General features: G+C 39.8%; 1 long non-coding RNA gene across 2 annotated transcripts in view; it reads right to left on the bottom strand.

Moving 5' to 3' along the window:
• The window catches only part of LOC143442109 (uncharacterized), a 123,335-nt gene that overhangs the window by 91,100 nt on the left and 10,248 nt on the right, over window positions 1-21,987 (bottom strand). Inside the window, exon 2 of one of the 2 annotated variants that reach the window (XR_013110036.1) lies at window positions 13,129-13,222. The exons of the other annotated variant lie outside the window; for it this stretch is intronic. This is a non-coding gene — a long non-coding RNA (uncharacterized LOC143442109). The remainder of the gene's footprint in view (window positions 1-13,128; window positions 13,223-21,987) is intronic. 2 annotated transcript variants of the gene reach the window in all.

Genomic DNA, 21,987 nt, shown 5'->3' with positions numbered 1-21,987 from the left:
ACACACTTAGTCTAACAGAACAGAAAATGGGGAATGGCCTTGAACTCATCAGTACAGGAGATAACTTCCTGAATAGAACACCAGTGGCTCAGGCACTAAGGTGAAGAATTAATAACTAGGACCTCATAAAACTGAAAAGCTTCTGTAAATCAAAGGACACCTTCATTAAGACAAAAACGACAGCTTACGAATTGGAAAAAGATCTTCACTAACTCTACACCTGACAGAGAGCTAATATCCAAAATGTATAAAAATATCAAAAAGTTAGATACCAGCAATCAATTTCGATTAAAAAATGGGGTACAGAGCTAAAAATAGATTTCTCAACAGAGGAATCATGAATGGCCAAGAAGCACCTAAAGAAAGACTCTGACCCAGAATTGTTCCTGTCTGAAAGAACTACAGGAACAAAAATGCAGAAGAGCCTGAGGAAAAGAATGTCCAATGACAGGCCCAAATTGGGATTCAGCTCAGGGGGAGGCCTCAAGGCCTGATGCTATTACTGATACTATGATGTGCTTACAAACAGGGGCCTATTATTATTGCCGAACAAGCAGCTGAAAGAGTCAGATGCAGATATTTGCACCCAACCAATGGACAGAAGCTGCTGATCCCTGTGGTTGAATTAGGAAAAAGCTGAAAAAAGCTGAGGAGGAGGGTGACCTTATAGAAAGACCAGCAGTCTCAACTAACCTGGTGCCGGGATCCCTCATACACTGAGCCACCAACCAGGCAGCACACACCAGCTGATATATACATATACAGCAGAGGACTGCCAGGTCTGGACTCAGTCAGAGTAGATGCACCTAACCCTCAATAGACTTGGGGCCCCAGGGAGTGGGGAGGTCTGTTGGGATGGGGTAGGGGTGGGGACATCCTCTTGGAGATGGGGGAGGAATTATGGGATGTAGAACAGTCAGAGACTGGGACAGGGATAAAATCTGGACTGTAAAAAAAGATTAAAGGATACATTTTAAAAATTTAAAAATACACTAAAATTTACAAAAATAAATGTTCAACATCCTTATTCATCAGGGAAATACAAATCAAAAGGACTCTGAGATTTCACCTTATTATACCCATCAGAATGGATAAGATTAAAGACTCAAAGGACATGTTGAGGTTGTGGAACAAGGGGAACATTCCTCCTTTGCTAGTGCGAATGCAAACTTGTGCAACCACTCTGAAAATGAATTTGGAGGTTTCTCAGAAGATTGGAAATAGTTCTGCCTCAAGACTCAGCTATAACACTCCTGGACATATACTCAAAATATGCTCCACCATCCCACAAGGACATTTACTCAACTATGTTTACAGCAGCTTTATTCAGAAGATCCAGAACCTGGAAACAACCTAGATGGTTGTTCAACTGAATAATGGATAAAGAAAATGTGGTGCATCTACACAGTGGAATAGTATTCAGCCATTAAAAACAAGGGCTTCATGAATTTCACAGAAAAATGGATGGAACTAGAAAATAGCATTCTGAATGGGGTAATGGTATGTACTAACTTGTAAGTGTATATTAGCCATAAAGTACAGAATAGCCGTGCTGTAATCAAGAAACCTAAAAAGCCAAATAACAAAGAGGGCCCAATAGATGGTTGAATCTTTTTCAGAAGGGGAAAGAAAATAGATATTGGAGGTCGATGAAAGGAGGGAACTAGGTACAAGAAGGGATGGAAAGGAGAGGGTGCTGATCATATGGAGGAAGAGCAGGGAAGAGAAGGGCAATCAGTTAGGCAGGGCAATTTCTAGGTCATACCAGAGACCTGTGAAGTGGAGAGGCTCCAACCAAAGAGTGAGCACCTGCTGGGCATTGGCCCCCTGTAGATATGTAACAGATGAGCAGCTTGATCTTCCTACAAGTCCCCCAACAACTGGAGCAGGGGTTGGCCCTGAGCCTGTTGCCTGCCTGCCTTTGGATCCTACCTTGTCTGCCCTCATTGGGAGAGGATGTCCTTAGTCCCTCCCACAAAGACTTGATGGGTGTTTGGAATGGGAGAGGGGAGGAGTGTTGACACCCAGATGGTGGCTTCCTTTTCTAAAAAGAGAAAGGGAAGTTAGAATAGGGGAAGGACTTGTGTGAGAGGGTACTGGGAAGAGTGGAAGGAGTGATACTGGGTGGTAAAATGAATATATAAACTTAAAAATGAAAAATGTAGATTAAATGAAAGAGGTATAATTTGGAAAACAAAATTTGACAGTTAAGATCAACTATAAAAGAACTCAATGAACAGTCATTAAATGAAATAATTGTAGGGGATTTTCTGAAGTTAAAAAAAAGAATTTTTTAAATGCTATTTTTATTTGCTTAAAAACATTTATTTATTTTTGATATGTAAGTGTATGTCTGCCACATATGTATGGATGCCTTCAGAGGCCAGGAATTGGATCCCCTAGACTTGAAGTTACATGTGGTTGTGAGCAGCCTGGTGTGAGTAATAGCACCAGAACTTGGGTTCTCTGGAAGCATCAAATGCTTTTTAACTCTGTCCTCTGAAACTGTAACTTAAATGACTGTGATATGTCAAAGTAGTTTCATTATGTATCATAGTGGATATCAATTGATGTTGGGCAAAAAGTGAAAAAAATCTGACATCACACTGTATTACAGAGCAATGGTGATTAAAATCAGCATGGCATTGGTACAGATAGATAAATGGAATAGAATTGAAGACCCAGAAATGAACCCACACACCTATGGTCACTTGATCTTTCACAAAGGAGCTAAAACTGTCCAGTGGAAAAAGGACAGCATTTTCAAAAAATGGTGGTGGTTCAACTGGAGGACATGTAGAGGAATGCAAATTGATTCACTCTTGTCTCCTTGTACAAAGCTCAAGTCCAAGTGGACAAAGGACCTTCACATAAAACCAGATACACTGAAACTAATAGAAGAGAAAGTGGGGAAGAGCCTCGAACATATGGGCACTGGGGAAATTTTCCTGAAAAGAACACCAATGGCTTATGCTCTAAGATTAATAATCTACAAATGAGATCTCATAAAACTGCAGTTTCTGTAGGGCAAAGGACACTGTCAATAGGACAAAATGGCAACCAACAAATTGGGAAAAGATCTTTATCAAACCTACATCCAATAGAGGACTAACATCCAAAATATACAAAGAACTCAAGAGACAAAATATACAAAGACTCCAGACAGCCAAATAACTCTATTAAAAATGGGGTACAGAGCTAAAGAATTCTCAACTGAGGAAACTCAAATGGCCAAGAAGCACCTAAAGAAATGTCCAACATCCTTATTCATCAGGGAAATACAAATCAAAACAACCCTGAGATTCCACCTCACACCAGTCAGAATGGCTAAGATCAAAATCTCAGGTGACAGCAGATGCTGGCAAGGAAGTGGAGAAAGAAGAATATTTCTCCATTGTTGGTGGGATTGCAAGCTGGTACAACCACTGTGGAAATCAGTCTGGTGGTTCCTCAGAAAATTGGACATAGTACTACCTGAGGATCCAGCTATACCACTCCTGGGCATATATCCAAAAGATGCTCCAACATATAACAAGGACATATGCTCCACTATGTTTATAGCAGCCTTATTTATAATAGCCAGAAGCTGGAAAGAACCCAGATGTCCTTCAATGGATACAGAAAATGTGGTACATTTACACAATAGAGTATTATTCAACTATTAAAAACAATGAATTCATGAAATGCTTAGGCAAATGAATGAATTAGAAAATACCATCCTGAGTGAGGTAACTTCATTGTTAAGTGGATATTAGCCTAAAAGCTTGTAATACCCAAGATACAATTCACAGATTATGTGAAGCTCAAGAAAAAGGAAGGCCAAAGTGTGGATGCTTCACTCCTACTTAGAAGGGGGAAAAATACTCACGGGAGGAAATAAGGAGAGAAAGTATGAAACAAAGACTGCAGGAAAGGCCCTACCTCGGGTCCATCTCATACACAGACACCAAACTCAGACACTACTGTGGATGCCAAAAGGTGCTTGCTGACAGGAGTCTGATCTAGCTGTCTCCTGAAAGGCCCTGCCAGAGCCTGGCAAATACAGAGGTGGATGCCTGTAGCCAAGCATTGGACTGAGCACAGGGACCACAATGGAGGAGTGAAGAAAGGACTGAAGGAGCTGAAGGGGTTTGCAACCCCATAGGAAGAACAACAATATCAACCAACAAGACCCCCAGATCTCCCAGAAACTAAACCACGGATCAAAGAGTACACATGGAGGGACCCATGCCTCCAGTTGCACATGTAGCAAACTATGGTCTTGTTGGATATCAGTGGGGGGAGAGGCCCTTGATCCTGTGAAGGCTTGATGCTCCAGTATAAGGGAATGCCAGGGCAGGGAGGCAGGAGTGGGTGTGTGTGTGTAGGTGAGCATCCTTATAGAAGCAGGGGGAGGGAGGATGGGATGGGGGGGGTTCTGGAGGAGAAACGGGAAAGGAGATAGCGTTTGAAATGTAAATAAATAAAATATCCAATAAAATAAAATTTAAATACATCTGACTATCTTAATAACTTTATGTACTGCCAAAGTTCTTGATCCACATCTACCAACCACACTTACAGTTAAACAGGTTAGTGACTTTTCTCTATTGAGTGACTTTTCTCTATGGAGATATTAAAAAGGAATTATAGGATTAAGGTCCTGTTTAAATAATTTGGAGGAAAGTCAAATGAGAATGCCCTGAAACAGATTCTGCCAGAAATAAAAGACATTTTATGGCTTGTAATTGAGTAAATCCTCTTTATAGGTTAAAACCTAAGTGGCAGAAAGTAACTACTTATTTTAATTAGTAACCCTTTGCTCCCATGTTGTTCATAGTTTTCTTTCATTCAGACACCATGACAAATTAGGCCAATTTTTGTATTATTCTATCATGGTTCTATAGTGTTTTTGTCTGATATTGGTGTTGGCAGACAGTATGTTTTAAGAAAGAGCATAGCCGGGCAGTGGTGGCGCATGCCTTTAATCCCAGCACTTGGGAGGCAGAGGCAGGCAGATTTCTGAGTTTGAGGCCAACCTGGTCTACAGAGTGAGTTCCAGGACAGCCAGGGCTATATAGAGAAATCCTGTCTTGAAAAACCCAAAAAAGAAAGAAAAAAAGAAAGAGCATAATTTGGCTGTGAATCCTATGCCTGCTCATAGAAACATGAACACATGTTTGGGAAATCAGTTTATCTCTCCCAAATATGCATTTATAAAAGCGGGACCATTCAGCCATACCCATAGGTTCTGCATGCATAGATTCAAGCTACCAAGAATCAAAAATATTTGGAAAGAAACTGAATTTGTATTTAACATATACAAATATTTTTATCATTACTCACTAAAATGGACTGTAGCACCTATTTCAATGATAGTGACATTGTATTGGATATTCTAAGTAATCTAGAGATGAAAAATATACAAAAGGGTATAAAATATGTGTAAATACATTTATGTGCCATTTTAGAAAAAGAATTAGAGCATCCACAGAGTTTGGTATGGGAAAGATCTTGGAATAAATACCCCCGTGGGCAGTTTCAAAAGATGATGACCATTTATTTTAAAGAGGCAATTACAAGGTAACTTGGATTTTACTAAATTCTATACCACATCATTGGATCTGACACAAATGTACTGCTAAATAATATGGCTACAGTAAACTTAATATTAATTTTACTAAACTAATTTTGATTGTAGACAAACATGTAACTTTTAAACCTATATAATCTTTATTAATATTTAATGGGATTCCACTTTACATTTGGACCATGTAGGTAAAAGTTTATTATTAAAATCAATAATTCAATGACTTCAAAGCAAATATAGAGGCAACAATGTTGAGTGATAGCTAGATTTTAAATTATCTTCAGACAATTAAAATTTAGATAATGAAAAATTATATAGAATAAAAGTAATTAAAAACTAACATATTTGCCTTACATATCAATAACACCAGTACATTGAGTGTTTACCATACAGCACTTTACTGACATAAGAGAAATGAACTTACTGTATACAATAACATAAGATAATTTGATTTCTAATATTACACCATTTTTTTACAGATGTGGAGAAAGATGACAGTTGCAAGATGAAATCATCTTGGCTAATGCAGAACAAAGACAGATCTGTGATACAAAGCTGAGCATCTCTTCATTCAAAGGCTTGTCTTCAATATTCACACTAATATGTCTGGTTCTGACGCATTTCTGCTTGGCAGACCATTGGTCACAGTGTTTAGGATTTTGTGACATTCTAACACTAGGATGTGGCCCCAGAAAATATGGTATATTTTAAAGAAGATAATACACATATATACTATTAGGTATGTAAGAATACATAAATCACACCCCCTTTTCTAAATAAACAAAATAAAGCAGATGATGTTAAAGGTGACAATCAGAAAGGTTTAATCACTGATTCCTTCTGGTCTGGCCCTAGCACTGAGCAGGTCCCAGGCAGCATCTCTGTCCCCAATCTCACAGAACCCAGAAGTGAGCCTCATATTGTCAATAATCCTATTGATTTATAGAGTCTTGTTTCCTTGATGTCCTCTATCTCCTCTGAATCTTATACTCTTTCCACCTCCTCTTTACCAGGTTTGCTAATCCCTGAGTGGAGGGATTTGATAAAGGCATTCCTTTGGGGCTGAGGACTTCAATGTCTCAAATTCTCTACATAGTATCTGGCTGTAAGTCTTCCTATTTGTTCCCATCTGCTGCAGAAGGAAGCGTCTACAATGATGGCTGAGCAAGGCCCTGAACTTTGAGTACAGTAGAATGTCATTAGGTTTCATTTTATTGTTCTCTTTCTTTAGCAGAACAGTGGTATTTGGTTTCCCCCCCAAGGTCCCTGATCTATCTAGTCTGGGTGCAACTTGGGTGCATCTGTAGGTCTAGTTCTCAGGCCCTTTTTTTTTTTAAAAAAAAAAAAATGAAGGCCAGTCACAAGATGGAGTAGGTTTGGGCTCTCATAGTCATTATGATAGTTGTTGATATTTACTGAATTACTACACTTTTATATAAATTACTAAATTGCTATAGAAATTTACTCACTTGATAGCATAATTATTTACACTTTGCTGATGGAGTTCAGAGCTGAATTTTTTATGATCACAAACTAATAAACTATTTTTATTATGATCACAAACTAATAAACTATTTTTATTATGATCACAAACTAATCATACAATATTTCTATTACTCATTAATATTGATTATAGGTGACAATATTTTCTTCTATTTGTTTGTTGTGATGTATGGCTATGAGCACATGCTGTATGTGGATATATGCATGCCCACTCATATGCATAGAAGTCAAAGTAGGATATTGGTTTCCTTTTTGTTCATTTGAGGCAAAGCCTAGGCAAAGTATCTCTGTGAACCTGAGCACCTAAATTTTAAGATGGCTTAGGGGCCAACAAACTCCAGGGATTTTCTTCTCTCTGCCCATTACCCCGCTGCTGAGTTTCCTGGACCATAAGATCCCCTTTGAATTTCACCTGAGCACTGTGTCTGAATTCAGGTACTCATTCTTTCTAAGAAAGAAAGTGCATCCTCTCTACCCCTGTCATTTCCCAAGCCCTGTAAGTGAATATTTTTAACTCCAACTCTGCTTTTCAACAATGATCAGATACTTTATGTAAAAAATAACCCATATTTTTTAAAGACTATATTGCAACATTACCACATTACCAGAGGCTCAATCTGGATTTCCTGTGATCCCTGTTGTTTGTAATCTTTATCAAAAGAACTTTCAGTAGACACATAGAAAGTAGTAGAGAAAACAAGCTAAGTGGGATAAAAGTAGAACACATTTGGAATGAGAGTGGATAATGGCCACAATCTGTAATAGCCTATGGCCAGAGGGCTAGTTTCTGACCCGTCTGATTAATAGTACCATTGGAATTGACTCAAATGGGAGAGGTGAATAGTAGAGCCTTTTGTAACTAGGAAGCCTTGAGCAAATAGTGATCAGATGAGGTTTAAATCCTTATCTATTAATGACCTTCTTATAAGGGTCTGGCTGTTCTGGGGACAGCAGTGAAACTTAATTTCTATTCTTTTGACTCTTAACCAGAGTTGTTAGTTCTTAGTTTGGCAAGCTATATATCATGAAGGAGGTCCATCTCTAATGACCTCCAAAAACATATGTATCTAACTAGCTACTTAATGATAACATTGATGGTATTAATGTATTAGATATTGAGAAGTTTCAAGTGTAGTATATTATTTTGACAAAGAAAAAATGAGACCCACTGCACCCACTGCATGAGTCTTCCAGTCTTTTTTTTTTGTTTGTTTGTTTTTTTGTTTTTTTTTTTTGTTTGTTTGAGACAGGGTTTCTCTGTGTAGCCCTGGCGTCCTGGAGCTCACTCTGTAGACTAGGCTGGCCTCGAACTCAGAAATCCACCTGCTTCTGCCTCCCAAGTGCTAGGATTAAAGGCGAGTGCCACCACCGCCCAGCTGAGTCTTCCAGTCTTTACGTTTACCTGACTGCCTCTTTAGTGCTGCCCTACCGGCACATCATTTTCCATCAGACATGCATTTCTATGGTTTGCTAGAAAACCATACAATATAATGTTTTCCTTAAAGAAATACTTAAAAACATACAGATATTTAAGTAAAGGACTGAAATCATCTATAATTAAGTCAATTGTCTAGAATTCTTTTGCTTGCAAGTGATAGGAAATTAAAAGGTATTGAATGCCGAATTAAGATAGGATCCTGGCTAATACAAGGACAGAACCACCTTTTGGATGGGGCAACATATCCTACAAAGGTTAATCTTCAGGCTTTTCTCCTTTTGCAGAAACTGATTTTAGACTCTTTTTCATGCCTTACCAAAACATCTTGCTACTTTCACTGTTGGTTTAAGTCCTTGAAGAGAGGTTCTGCCATGACATTTTCACAAGGCTTAAGGTATGCTTTGATTAAACCAACTCTCTTACTTAGAATGAGATACGCTCACAGTCCAGATGATGATTGCTTCTAGTCAGTATGAGGTTATTCTAGACCACAGTTAACCCAGTAGAACCTTCTTACTTGAGAAATAGGGGTAAGGAGCAAGATTCCCACACATTGCAGAAATTTTATTGTATTAGTTTTATTACCTATTTTTAGTGCTAGATATTTATTTATAAATATTATGAGCTACAAGCTTTCTGAATTCCAGACTATTGAGGATTTGCTAAATTTTACTACCTAAAATATTTATTAGCAAATATTGACTAAATTCAAACCTTCTATTAGTAAGCATACCATAAAACTTACCAGAAAGTATATACAATATTTTTTGATATTCATATGCATCTATTCTCTGACTTAGTAAACTAGAATAAAAACTAAGAAATCCTGCTACCTAAAGTAGTTAAAAATTTTTTAAAAGGTTTATAACTAAAAGCATTAATAATCTTTAAACTCACATTGCCATTTTAATGAAGTAGATAAAACATTTTAATAGGTATCCTGGCTATTTTTATGTCATCTTGACACAAGCTAGAGTCATTGGAGAGAAGGGAGCCTTAATTGAGAAAATGCCTCCATAAGATCAGGACAGCCTGCAGGGCATTTTCTTATTTGTTGATTGTTGTGAGAGGGCCCAGCCCATTGTGGTTGGGGTCCTCCTGAACTGGTAGTCCTTTCTGCTTTAACAAAGCAAGCCGAGGATGAAGCCATATGGAGCAAGCCAGTGAGTAGCACTCCTTCATGGCATCTGTATCAGCTCCTGCCTTTAGGCTCCTGCCCTTTATAACTTCCTGTCCTTGTTCCTCTTGATGATGAACCATTATATTGAAGTATGAGAGAAATTAACCCTTTCTTTCTCCAGTCGCTTAAGGTCATAGTGTACCATCATATCCATGTTGTGGTACTATTTAATCCCAATCTAGGGTTTCTACCTGCCTTTTACCATTTCGATTCCAGATAAAAGACATATACAGCCTTTATATTTACACTAAGCCTTAATCAGCACTAGTCCTGGGTATATATCTATCCTCTGTGCTATTAAAATCTATTTCCTATCAGTGACACTGAGTTACTTACTATGTTTCATCTGGGCTGGTCTTAACTCCAGTTGGTCAGCCCTCAGGGCCGTTCTTTCTTTACTCCTAACCCATGGTGTCTTCCTCCTCCTCCTGCTTCATCTTCTCCTCCCCCTACCCCCTTACTGGTCTCCTCTGATCTCCATGATAGAAATACCAAGCACTTCCTATCTCAATTCTGCCCAACTATAGGCTATAAGCATCTTTATTTACCAATCAGAAATAACCTGAGGGCTAGGTCACATAGGGTTACTTGGGTATGTGGGCTCTTTTGACTGGGGCAACCAGGTCTTGGGAGCCCAAACTTAGCATTACAATACATAGCAAAAGACCAAACTTCAACGCTGCCAAAGTAACCTGAACTAAGACAATAGAACTTTAATTATAAATAAGTAACCCAAAGACTCCATTTAGAATGAATGTTTTAAGATGAGGACTTACCTGGTTTATATAATATTATACATAGTTCTTTGCTTATTGTTTCTTTCAAAAACATTAACTCACTCAAATTTAGAATAACTCAGATCTCCGAAAGTTATTTACATTTTGGAGCTCTGGTATCTGTCTATCTTAGTTACTGACAATATAAGTCAGGACAAGATTACACACAGAGGTGGGTGAGAAAACTAAAACTGAAATTAAGATGCTTTAGGAAACTCAAGAAAAATCTGTTAAAGTAACTTTTATTCACCCGATATAATTCTCATCTTAGAGGCTACTGCTAAATATGGTCACCTTTTCTAGTTTAGAGTTCTTTCTGAAGTCTGGCTGGCTGGGTCAACTCAGCTGTTCTGGCTCAAACTCCTCTCCAAGCTGACTGATTCAATCTGACTTTTCTCTGCTTCTCATGAATTGCTCTGCTTGGCCTCAAACTAATCTTCTGGCTCCTTATTCTCTGGCTTCAACTGCCTCTGCTGACTTGCAGTGAACTGTATGAACTCATGAACAAACTCAGCTCCACTGTACTACACTCCCTGACTGCTCTTAAATAGCTTCTCCCTGGGCTGCACTTAAATAGCTTCTCTTTCTTGTGCTCTTCTCCTGAGAGTTGGGCATATTCTAACTCATTCTGTCAAATCTTTCTCTCATTCATCATGTTTGCATTTCAGTTGGAAGTCACTTTTTGGCTGTTTCCTTCTACAAACTAATTTTACCTTAAAGGTGTGTAGTAAGAGAATGTCTGTATTCTAGGTGTGTGGTGTGTCTGCATTCCAGTGGTGTCACACAGACTGAGAACTTTAGATGGCCAGAGTAACCATGTTGCTGGATTAAAATTCCTCTGTACAAATGAGATAAGTAGATTCCTTAACTGTAATTCCCCACCTTGGTATCATTTTCTAACTTGATTAACTTACTAAGAAATAATGTTCTCTACTCCTGATGGGTAATCCCACTGTATGGGTTCTAATGAATGTTTCTTGCATATTAGGAGTCCTACATGTCAAGACTATCAAGGTATTTTCAAAAGGAGTCACCTAGGCATAAGATGCAGGATAAAAATAAGTGTTAGAATTAAGATGTGAGAATTTAGGAAATAAAATTTCTACAAGGATATTTTAAAAGATGCTATGACCTCTGTAACAATATGTTGGACATACTATTTAAAAACCCATACCCTGAGGATAATTAAGGATGAAGTTATAAAATCTAGAAGTACTTCTGTCTAGTTTTGAGTTACAACTATTTTTACGTGTATTGATATTGTCTATATTAAGTACTAAATATACTTCTTGTCATGTGATTTGATATGGAGTAGCAAGGTCCACATCTTTATTGGAATTACTGTTGCTACACTTACCTAAGTTTGGCACAGATAGGTATGTGACAGAATAAGGAAAGTGAGATACTTGACAACTAGTGACCCATAGAAAGTTGTAAAACATATAAACATGGGTTACACAGTGTCACCCACATACATTACATATTACCCTTATACAAAATATATTACATCATATTTTACATATAAAATATATTTTGTGACTACATTTCTAAGCTAAGCATGGTAGTGCCTGCTTGCATTCTCAGCACTGCAAAGGCTTACAGAGAAGTATTATGAGTTTGAGGTCAACCGGGGTCACCCATGTTGGGACCTTGTGTTAAAAAATCTAAAAATAAAAAACTTTCAAAATCATACAGAGTAAAACTTCAAATAATTTTCTGGAGATACACTAACTTAGAGTGGCAGGCATGGCTCCAGCAGGCCTTGCCCTTCTCCCCCATTCCCTCGCCTTACTAAACCCCACTAGATTACATTTCTAAAGCTAGCCACCAAGGTCTATCTCATTATTTGACCACTTCCTCCTCCTGAAGCTGAGTACCAAGGTCCAGCTATCAAAATACTGAGTCAAAAGTTCACTTTGGTTCACATAATTAACATGCCCAATTAAAAAGAAGCACATCATCCTAACATGGGGTTTCCCGTTTTTACCTTTATAAACTTTATAAACTCCTCTCTACCCAGAGGCAGTTTTGTCCCTTCAGAACAAATATCTCTGCCCCTATCCCTTGTTTATTTCCTTCTACTCCCTCTATCCCCTGTCTTTGTCTGTTATTCCCTGCCCTCTGTCCCTCTGGGGAAAATAAATCTTTGTGCTGAGAATTTATTCTTGGGAGATTCTGAGTTGATACCAATCTCTTACAAGGTCTTTTTCTCCAAACAGAAAACTGATAAATGATAAAAGAAACAGCCATGCTATGCCAATGCACATCTTAATTTTCAGCACCCAAGAGGCAGATCTCTGAGTTTGAGACCAGCTTGGTCTACAGTGCAAGTTCCAGGGCAGCGGGGGCTATACAGAGAAAACCTATCTCAAACACCCCCTTCCCCAACACACAAACACACAAAAGAAAGATTCCATGGGAGAGAGCCAATCTCTGAGACTATTAATGACACTCCACTATGCTTGCAGACAGGAATCTAGCGTAACTGTCTCCTGAGAAGTTTCATTCAGTAGCTGATGGAAAGAGATGCACAGACCCACAGACAACTAAGCAGAGCTCAGGAGTCTTGTGGAAATGTTGAGGGTAGGACTAAGCTAGCTAGAGGAGTCAATGACACAAGAAAAACTACAGAGTCAAATAACCAGAGCACATGGGGGCTCACCTAGACTGAACCACCAACCAAAAAGCATGCCGTGGCTGGACTGAGGCCTCATACACATTTGTAACAGATGTGCAGCTTGGTCTTCATGTTGGTCCTGTAACAAATGGAGAGGAGACTGTCTCTGACTCTTGCCTGTCATTGGATCTCCTTCCCCTAGCTGGACTGCCTGGTAGGTTAGGATGTGCTCAATTCGGCTGTGACTTGATGTCTCAGAGCAGGGTGGTACCTAAGGGAAGCTTCCTTTTTCCAAGAAGGAAAGGGATAATGGGGAAAGGGATTTGAGAGGGTGGAACTGGGAGAAGAGGAGGACTGGGGTGCTGCAACTGGGATATAAAGTGAATAAATAAATTAATTAATGGAAGAGAAAGAAAGACAAGAAAAAAAGGAAAAAATAAAAAGAAGAAAACAAACAAACAAGGAAACAAAGAAAGAGAGGAAGAAAGAAGGAAAAAAGAAAGAAACATAAAGGAAAGAAGCAAAGAACAAAAGAAAGAAAGGAAGGAAGCATTCCATTTAAATGCTGGTGAATGTCTTAGGGTTTTACTGCTGTGAACAGACAGCATGACTAAGGCACATCTTATAAAGAACAACATTTAACTGGGGCTGGCCTGCAGGTTCGGAGGTTCAGTCCATTAACTTCAAGGCAAGAAGATGACAGCATCCAGGCAGGCATAGTGCAGACAAAGCTGAGAGTTTTATTCTTTGTCTGAAGGCTGCTAGCAGAATACTGGCTTCCAGGCAGCTAGGATGAGGGTCTTATAGCCCACACCCACAGTGACACACCTATTTCAACAAGACCACATCTACTCCAACAGGGCCACACCCTCTAATAGTGCCACTCCCTGGGCCAAGCATATACAAACCATCACAGTCAACCAATGAATTGAATTAGTGTTACAGGATGATGGACAACTGTGGCTACACCATTTAAGAAGAAATGACTCTCTGCCTCTCAGCAACTATTAAATACATGCTCATGGAGATTTAGAGAACTGTGAGCTCCTCTCTATTAATAATGCCTAGTTTCCTATAAGTTGGGGAGGGGCAGGATTCAGAGCCTTCTCCCAATCCTTAACAGAACAATGATGGGCCCAATCTTGTCTATTGTCTTCTTTAGCTAATCACAGTTACTGGGAGTTCAAGAGAACAGTGGCTATAGCATGTCTAGATGGAAAAAATTCTAAAACAAGAATTTTTTTCTAGTTTTCCAAAAATGTTACCAACGCTCATTCTAGTGAGTAACAAATAGTGAATCAACACTGGTAGGAAAATGGAATATGTTAGCCATAGGTCCCCAAATAGGTAACAAAAGGATGGGCAATCATTGGTATCAAATATACCAAAGATGGGCAGTGGAAGAGACAAGGTACACCGACTTCAATCTGGGCCAGTGGGTTTATACCAAATCTATACTTTGTCAATTTTTCTTTAAAAAATTTCCTTCCATTAAAAGACTTGAAGTCAAAAAACAAAACAAAACAAAAACCCCACAAATAGTGTATCAAAACTCACGAGTTGAAGAACAAAATCATATAAAAAGACATTTAATGGATATTGCTAAAAGTTCAGAAATAATATGAATGGTAATATTCTAGTTTTACAAATATATCTAAACAATATAGGTAACAGGGTAGAAGGAATTATATTACATTGTTAAAAATGCTGCCAATATTGTTAAAGTGGTATATGTATTTCTTTCATTTTGTTGGGGAGTAAAATTTGAACAGTGGGCACAAATTGCCTTTAGGACAATAGTAAAGTATATTTTCAACTAATAATTATTTTTAAACCTTAATTTTTTAGGATGCCTTAGTATTGGGTATTTGTAGGATAGTACTGTAGCTGGAAAATGCATTTGGATGGTTCCCTCTCACTATGATAGCTCATCTCACAAAGCCCCAAGTTGGATATAAGACAACTTTGTGAATCCAGGCAATATGAAAGGCAATATGCAAATGAAATATGACAGAGTAATAGAGGAGTAGAAGTGAGTGGAATATTTCAAATTCATACTCTAAGCTTTCCAAAGAAACCTCTGCCAGTGAATGTTTTCTTCCAATCTAATCTTTTAACTTGAGAAAGTTTGTCCCTATGTTTGAATTCTTCATCAACATTGGTAATGACAACATTCTAGCTATTTCTAGAAAAACTTGAAAAAAGTCAATAGAAAAAAATGAAATTTTTACATTCCCTGCATTGAAAGATTCTGTACAAAATTAAGTAATAATTATACTTATGTCTAAGGAGACACACTCTAATTTCAACATTTCCACCACCCACTAGTTAACATGATATAACTTTAACTCCCAAAGTGATGTCATGAGTCTCTGCCTTTCTGCCCTGTGGTGAAAAAACACCATGTATACAACAGTAGAAATTGCTTTATAAGACACTTAGGACAACTTGTTCCTTGATATTAGATTTCTCAGACTCAAGAACTGTGAAAAACAAATGCCTCTCATTTATAAGATACTTAGCACATGTTTTTTTTCTACAACATCCAGAATAAATTAAGACAAAAGGAAAACAATTTATTTTAGCTTATAGTATCTCATATCCAGTCATAAAATGTATGTTTAAAGTTAGTTTTGTAAATCCATATGATTCAAAAGATAATTCAAAAAATAAATGTGAATATAATAATTTTAAATAGTGTTATGATTAAAGCTATTACCTCTGTCTTCAAGTATTATTGTTTATTTTTATATGTTTACAATTATTATGCATTTGATAAATTTAATTTTCCAAACTATATTTAATTCTCTGTAATTGATACATAAATTGATTTTAAATATTATATATGAGATTAGACATGAACTATAATGTAAGGTATTTTATGTCCCACTCAAAACAAAATGTATTTTGGACAACTAATAAAGATTCTAAGTTTGACAGGATCCAGAAATATTCAATGTTCTTTCAAAATATTTTTGTTTTGTAATAGATATGTGTTAATATAGCAACAAGAGGTTAAATGAGATTGAAATAATTATTATGTAAAAGATGAGCTTGTCTGAAAAATACAGGACAGAGTGGAATAAAAAGGAATAAGTCATAAGCAATTGCTGTTGCATGATTAAACTGTCCCCTTTCTGTGATTTTTAACAGTCAGAAACCATATATTCAACATTTATTCCTAATGGACGCCATGCTTAATTTATGAAGGCTTAAAGCAGAAATTTGTGTTACCTAGACAAGATTGCCATCTAGTGCTAAAGAGGTGCAAACACAGAATATCAATTTAAAAAAATAAAAAATAAAAAAAACCAACTATTAGTAAAATGATTAATGATTGAAAGACTACAACCTAAGCAGAATTCACATCAACAAAGTGGATGAGAGTATTAACATGGAAGAAAAAATTCTGGAAGATGGAAGAAAAATCTCAGGGACGAAACACATTTAGAGGAAGAAAAGGATACAGAAATGCTGTAAGTGAAAAATTCAATCGGTCCCCAGCAAGTCCAGCACAGCCTTGAGATCTGCCACATGCCCTCTATGCTCCATCTTCCAGTCCACATCTCTAACTGCCTCGAGACCTGTAGCCATTAGTGATCACCAGCTAAGAGCCTTACCCCATTTCCCTGTCTGCCTGCCCATCTTGGCAAACCTAGCAGCAACCTCCATCCTGCCTCCTCTGCACTACATTTTCCATTCCACAAGTCCACTTGTATCACTGGAGGCCTGCTGCTGCCCAGAACAAAGAGAGTCCTGCAAACATCAGGGACCACCAAGTCAATCCACATTCCTTTAGGCTCCCGTGGCAACTTCCCAAGACAACCAGCAGCCTGAAGCCATCAAGGTCTAGCAGCTCTGCCTGCATCCCTGAAAGCTTACTGCCACCAGAGACCACAAGCTCTACCTGCAATCACAAAGGCCTGATGACCTCAGGGACTACAAGGGCTACTGGAAGCCTCAGCAGCCTGCTCCCATCAAGGACTACCAGGCTTGCCAACACTAGAGACACACAGATGGGTAAAGGCCACTCAAGAACACAGTCAACCTTGACTTCTTCTTTGCAAGTTTGTATCTCCTTGATCTTCTTTTGTTGTCTTATTGCTCTGAGTAGAACGAGCACTATATTGAATAGATACAGGGGGAATGGACATCCTTGTCTTGTCCCTGATTTTAGTGCGATTGCTTCAAGTATCTCTCCATTTAATTAGATATTGGCTGTTGGTTTGCTGTTTATTGCTTTTATTATGTTTAGGTATGAGACTTGAATTCTTGATCTCTCCAATACTTTTAACATGAAGGGGTGTTGTATTTTATCAGACCTTTTCAGCATCTAATGAGATGATCATGTGATTTTTTTCTTTGAGTTTGTTTATATAATGTATTGTTAATGGTATTTTCAAACATTGAATTACCCTTGCATCCCTAGAATGAAGCCTACTTGTTCATGGAGATGATCACGTTGATGTGTTCTTTCATTTGGTTTGCTAGAACTTTTTTCAGTATTTTTGCAACAATATTCATAAGCAAAAGAGTTCTCTTTCTTTGTTGGGTCTCTTTGTAGTTTAGATATCAGAGTAATTGTGGCATCATAGAATGAATTAGGAAGTGTTGCTTCTGTTTCTATTTTATGGAATAGTTTGAGGAAGTGTTGGTATTGTCTTTGGTTGAAAGTATATTTTATTGGATGTTAGGATGGAAAGAACTCTCACTCTTTTCTTGATACCATTTGCCTGGAAGACTTTTTTCCAGCTTTTAACTCTGGGGTAGTATCTGTTTTTGTCATTGAGGTGTAGCAAATGCTGGATCCTGCCTGCGCATGCAGTCTGTTAATGTTTGTCTTTTTAATGGGGAATAGAGTCCATTGATATTGAGAGATACTAAAGACACCTTTGGATGTGGGAGGTGGGGGGACCATCTTGAATGTACCAGAGACTTGGGATGTGAGAGACTCTCAAGACTCAAGGTGGGTGGGACTTTAGATGAAATGCCCCACAGTGAGGAAAGGAAACTTGGAGAACCCACCTACAGTAGAAAGACAGAGCATTAAGTGGAGGGAAGGGGGTTGCCATCCCACAGTCAAAAACTCTGACCCAGAGTTGTTTCTTTCTAAAAGAGCTGCAGAGACAAAAATGGAGAAGAGACTGAAGGAAAGGAAGTCCAGTGACTGGTCCAACTTGGGATCCACCTCAAGGGCCTGACATAAATTGCCAATGCTATGGTGTACTTACAGAGAGAAGCCTAGCATAGCTGCCTTCCTAGAGTCCCAACAAGCAGCTGACTGTGAAAGAAACAGATACTTACTGTTGGTATCAGACTCCAAACCCAGTGATATCACATTCAGGCGACCCCCACATTGTTGCAAAGGCGACTGCCATATACTCCCAGAATCCACCTGTCTACCTCACCTTTACCTGGGAGAGGCTATGTCACCACCCATATAAAACAAGCAGAACCCCCTGACCTTGCCCTCTTCTTCCATCTTCTTCCCCCACCTTTGCCGTATCTCCTGAATAAACCCCTCCCCTTGGAACAGTTTGGTCTGGAGTGGTTTGCTCTAAGCTGCATGCAGACATCTAACACTGTCTAACATTGGTGCATTGGGCTGAGACCAAAAACCTAGGATACTGCGACCTGAGGTGCAGCAGCTGCAGCAGCCACTGGCTCCTGTAACCCTGTAACTGTGCAGGACTGATGCCAGCCACAGACCCCGTTGATGCTACTGCCGCTACACCACGTGGACTCCATCTGCTACACATGGACTCCACCCACAGCCACAGGCTCATGAAACTCCTGCCACATGAGCTGTGCCACTGCACCTCCCCACTCCCACCCCCCGCCCCCCATGGTGCTCTTCCACATATGTTAGGCAGCAGACAGGCCCACACAGACCACAGGGTTCCACCTTTCCTGATACCAGACTGTGGAAGCCCACAACACACACCAGCATATTGATTGGTAAGGAGCTTCCAATTGGCAGGAGGGACCCTAGATGCCCAGATAAGGCCTGAACAGCCTTTCCTGGGCTGAGGAGTTGGCGTTTCACTGCCCCAGTCCATATGGCTGACCTATGACTTAGGACTTTGGCCATTGGGTGACCCCCCTCCTCAGAAGCAGTTCACAGCCCCCCCACCCCAAGCTCTTGCAACAGCCAGAAATCCTGGTACCAGGTTCAACTGCTTTCTGGCGATCTCCGGGAGTTCGCTGAGGCCCCTAGATATTCTTGACCTGATATCTAGGCTGCTTGCTTGATTTGTTACCAACTTTTCTTTTGGGACGCCAATACAAATAGCTCAGTAAGCCCCTGTCACCCAATGGGCACTACATTGTCTTCGGCTGCACCCCTAGATACCCCACTGGGTTGTCTCCTGAAAACCCTCAAATCTCTAAAATTAATGCCTGATTTGAGGCCTTCCAAATTGATACACCTCTGAAATAAGGTCTGGATTTGGTACCCTCTAGATAATGGTTTAAAATGGCCACCTAATGGCACACTAGATCCAATCATTTTAAAGGGTTGTCATACATACTGCCAGCAGTCTGGTAAATGGAAAGAGGTTCCTTATATCTGAGAATTCATCTACCTTCGCTCTAATCCCTCCATGTGTTCTGCCTGTTCCCCACCCCAGGCTCTCTTAGCCATGAAACCTACTCAACCGCCGTTGGACAACACTACACCCTTAGATCCAGCTGATGAACCGCCTCTCTTCCGTCGCAGACCTGTTTCCATGCCGTCAAAAACCCAAACTGCTGGCTCAGTTTCTTCTTCTTACCAGGACACCTCAGAGTCTACTAGCCTGACCTTTCCAGACCCCTCCCCTCCTTCTAACTCCACAGGCAGAAGTCTTGGCACTGGCCTTCAAGGTGTACCATGAGAGAAATGAGAAAGCCCGAAAACAAAAATACCACATGCTGGCAAAGACTATCCGACCAGCCTCAGCCACTACCTCAGACTCCTGGTCTTTGAAGGCTCTGGGACCACCAGACCCCTGTTATAAATGTGGTCGATATGGTCATTGGGTAAAGGCTTACCCCAACCCCAGCAAGCCAAGGGGACCATGTCTTAGGTGCCATCAGAAGGGACATTGGGTTGTCGATTGCCCTCATGCCGCCCAGAACAGAGGGACATCACTCCCAGAAAACCCTTCAGCTGATCTTCTAGGATTGGCTATGGAGGACTGACAGGGCCTGAGTTCTCTCCACCTGACCACGCCTATCACTAGCAGGGAGCCCCAGGTAGATATTTTGGTATGTAGAAGATCCATCTCCTTCCTCTTGGACACTGGGGCCACTTACTCAGTCCTGATGGAGTTTGGGGGACCCACCTCACCTTTGTGTTTTCCTATTGTTGGGGTAGGACAACCTTACCTTCCCCACCAGATCCCCCCACTTAGTGCATTTTTAGGGGTATACCTCACACCCATTCCTTTTTGGTAGTACCTACATGTCCTGTCCCTTTATTGGAAAGGGATATTTTAGCTAAGTTGGGAGCCTCTATTTCCTTTGCTCCCCTAATTCACCCAAACCCAAGCTTGCCAGCAGTTCCTCTGCTCCTTTTTTTTTTTTTTCTTCCCAGCCAACCTATTAACACTAACATGTTATTTCCCTTACCAGCTTCTCAGGTGGACCCCCGAGTTTGCAATGTCCAGAACCCTTCTGTTGCTAAACATCATTCCCCTGTTATCATCCAGTTACTGGACTCTACCAGGTACATCACCCAAGCTCAGTACCCTCTCTCTCTCCAGAGCCTCAGGGGACTTAGGCCTATCATTTCTGACCTCTTAAGAAAAAAACTCCTTCGCCCTACCTCTTCCCCCTATAATAACTCTATACTAGCAGTTAAGAAATCTAATGTTACCTATCGCCTGGTTCAAGACCTCAGACGCATTAATTCTGCAGTGGTTCCCTCCATCCTGTTGTGGCTAATCCTTACACACTTTTTTTCTACTATCCCCTCAGGGACTTCTCATTTTTCAGTCCTAGATCTCAAGGATGCATTTTTCTCTGTCCCTCTAGATACCCAGTCAAGGACATATTTCCCTTTACCTGGGACAGATCCTGACACCTACTTTTCTACCCAATTTACCTGGACTGTTCCTCCTCAGGGATTCTGGGACAGCCCACACCTATTTGGCCAGGCCCTGGCTTCTGACTTGCTCTCTTTATCTCTCCCTAGATCTAAGATTGTACTTTACTTAGATGATGTCCTTCTTTGTAGTCCCTCTCTAGAGATTAGCCAAGCTGACACAGCTGCTCTTCTAAATTTCCTTTCCAGTCAGGGCTACAGGGTCTCACTTTCTAAAGTCCAACTGTCTATTCCTCAGGTCACCTATTTGGGACTAACAATTACCCCAACCCACAAGGCTATTACCTTAGATAGAAAGAATCTGATTCAGTCTCTAACTGTTCCTTCTACAAAGGAAGAGATTTCATCATTCCTAGGAATGGCTAGCTTTTTGTAGTCCTGGGTTTCTTCTGTTTCCCTACTTTCTTGCTCCTTATATGAAGCAGCATTAGGCCCCACCCACGAACCTCTTCTCAAACCTGTTACTAAGCCCTTTCAAAGGCTCCAACAGGCTCTTTTTAAGGCCCCAGACTTACATATCCCTGACCTGCCTTTTCCTTTTTTCCTCTACCTAACTGAAAAGGAAGAATTTGCCCTTGGAATCTTAGGTCACCAACTGGGACCATCTTTTGCACCCATAGCATACTTGTCATAAAGACTAGATCTAACCATCCAGGGATGGGCACCTTGTATTCATAAGCTGCTGAACTCCTTATTCGAGAGTCAAAGAAACTAAACTTGGGATTGCCCATAACTGTCCTCATTTCTCACAACCTGTCATAACTCCTAACTTATAAAGGCTTACAGACTCTACCTCCCTCCAGGGTTCTTTCTCTCCA

The sequence above is a fragment of the Arvicanthis niloticus genome, chromosome 4, assembly GCF_011762505.2.
Source record: "Arvicanthis niloticus isolate mArvNil1 chromosome 4, mArvNil1.pat.X, whole genome shotgun sequence".
Classification (NCBI taxonomy): Eukaryota; Metazoa; Chordata; class Mammalia; order Rodentia; family Muridae; genus Arvicanthis; species Arvicanthis niloticus.
The sequence above is the reverse complement of the archived record's forward strand: the minus strand, read 5'-3'. Positions and strand labels throughout refer to the sequence as shown.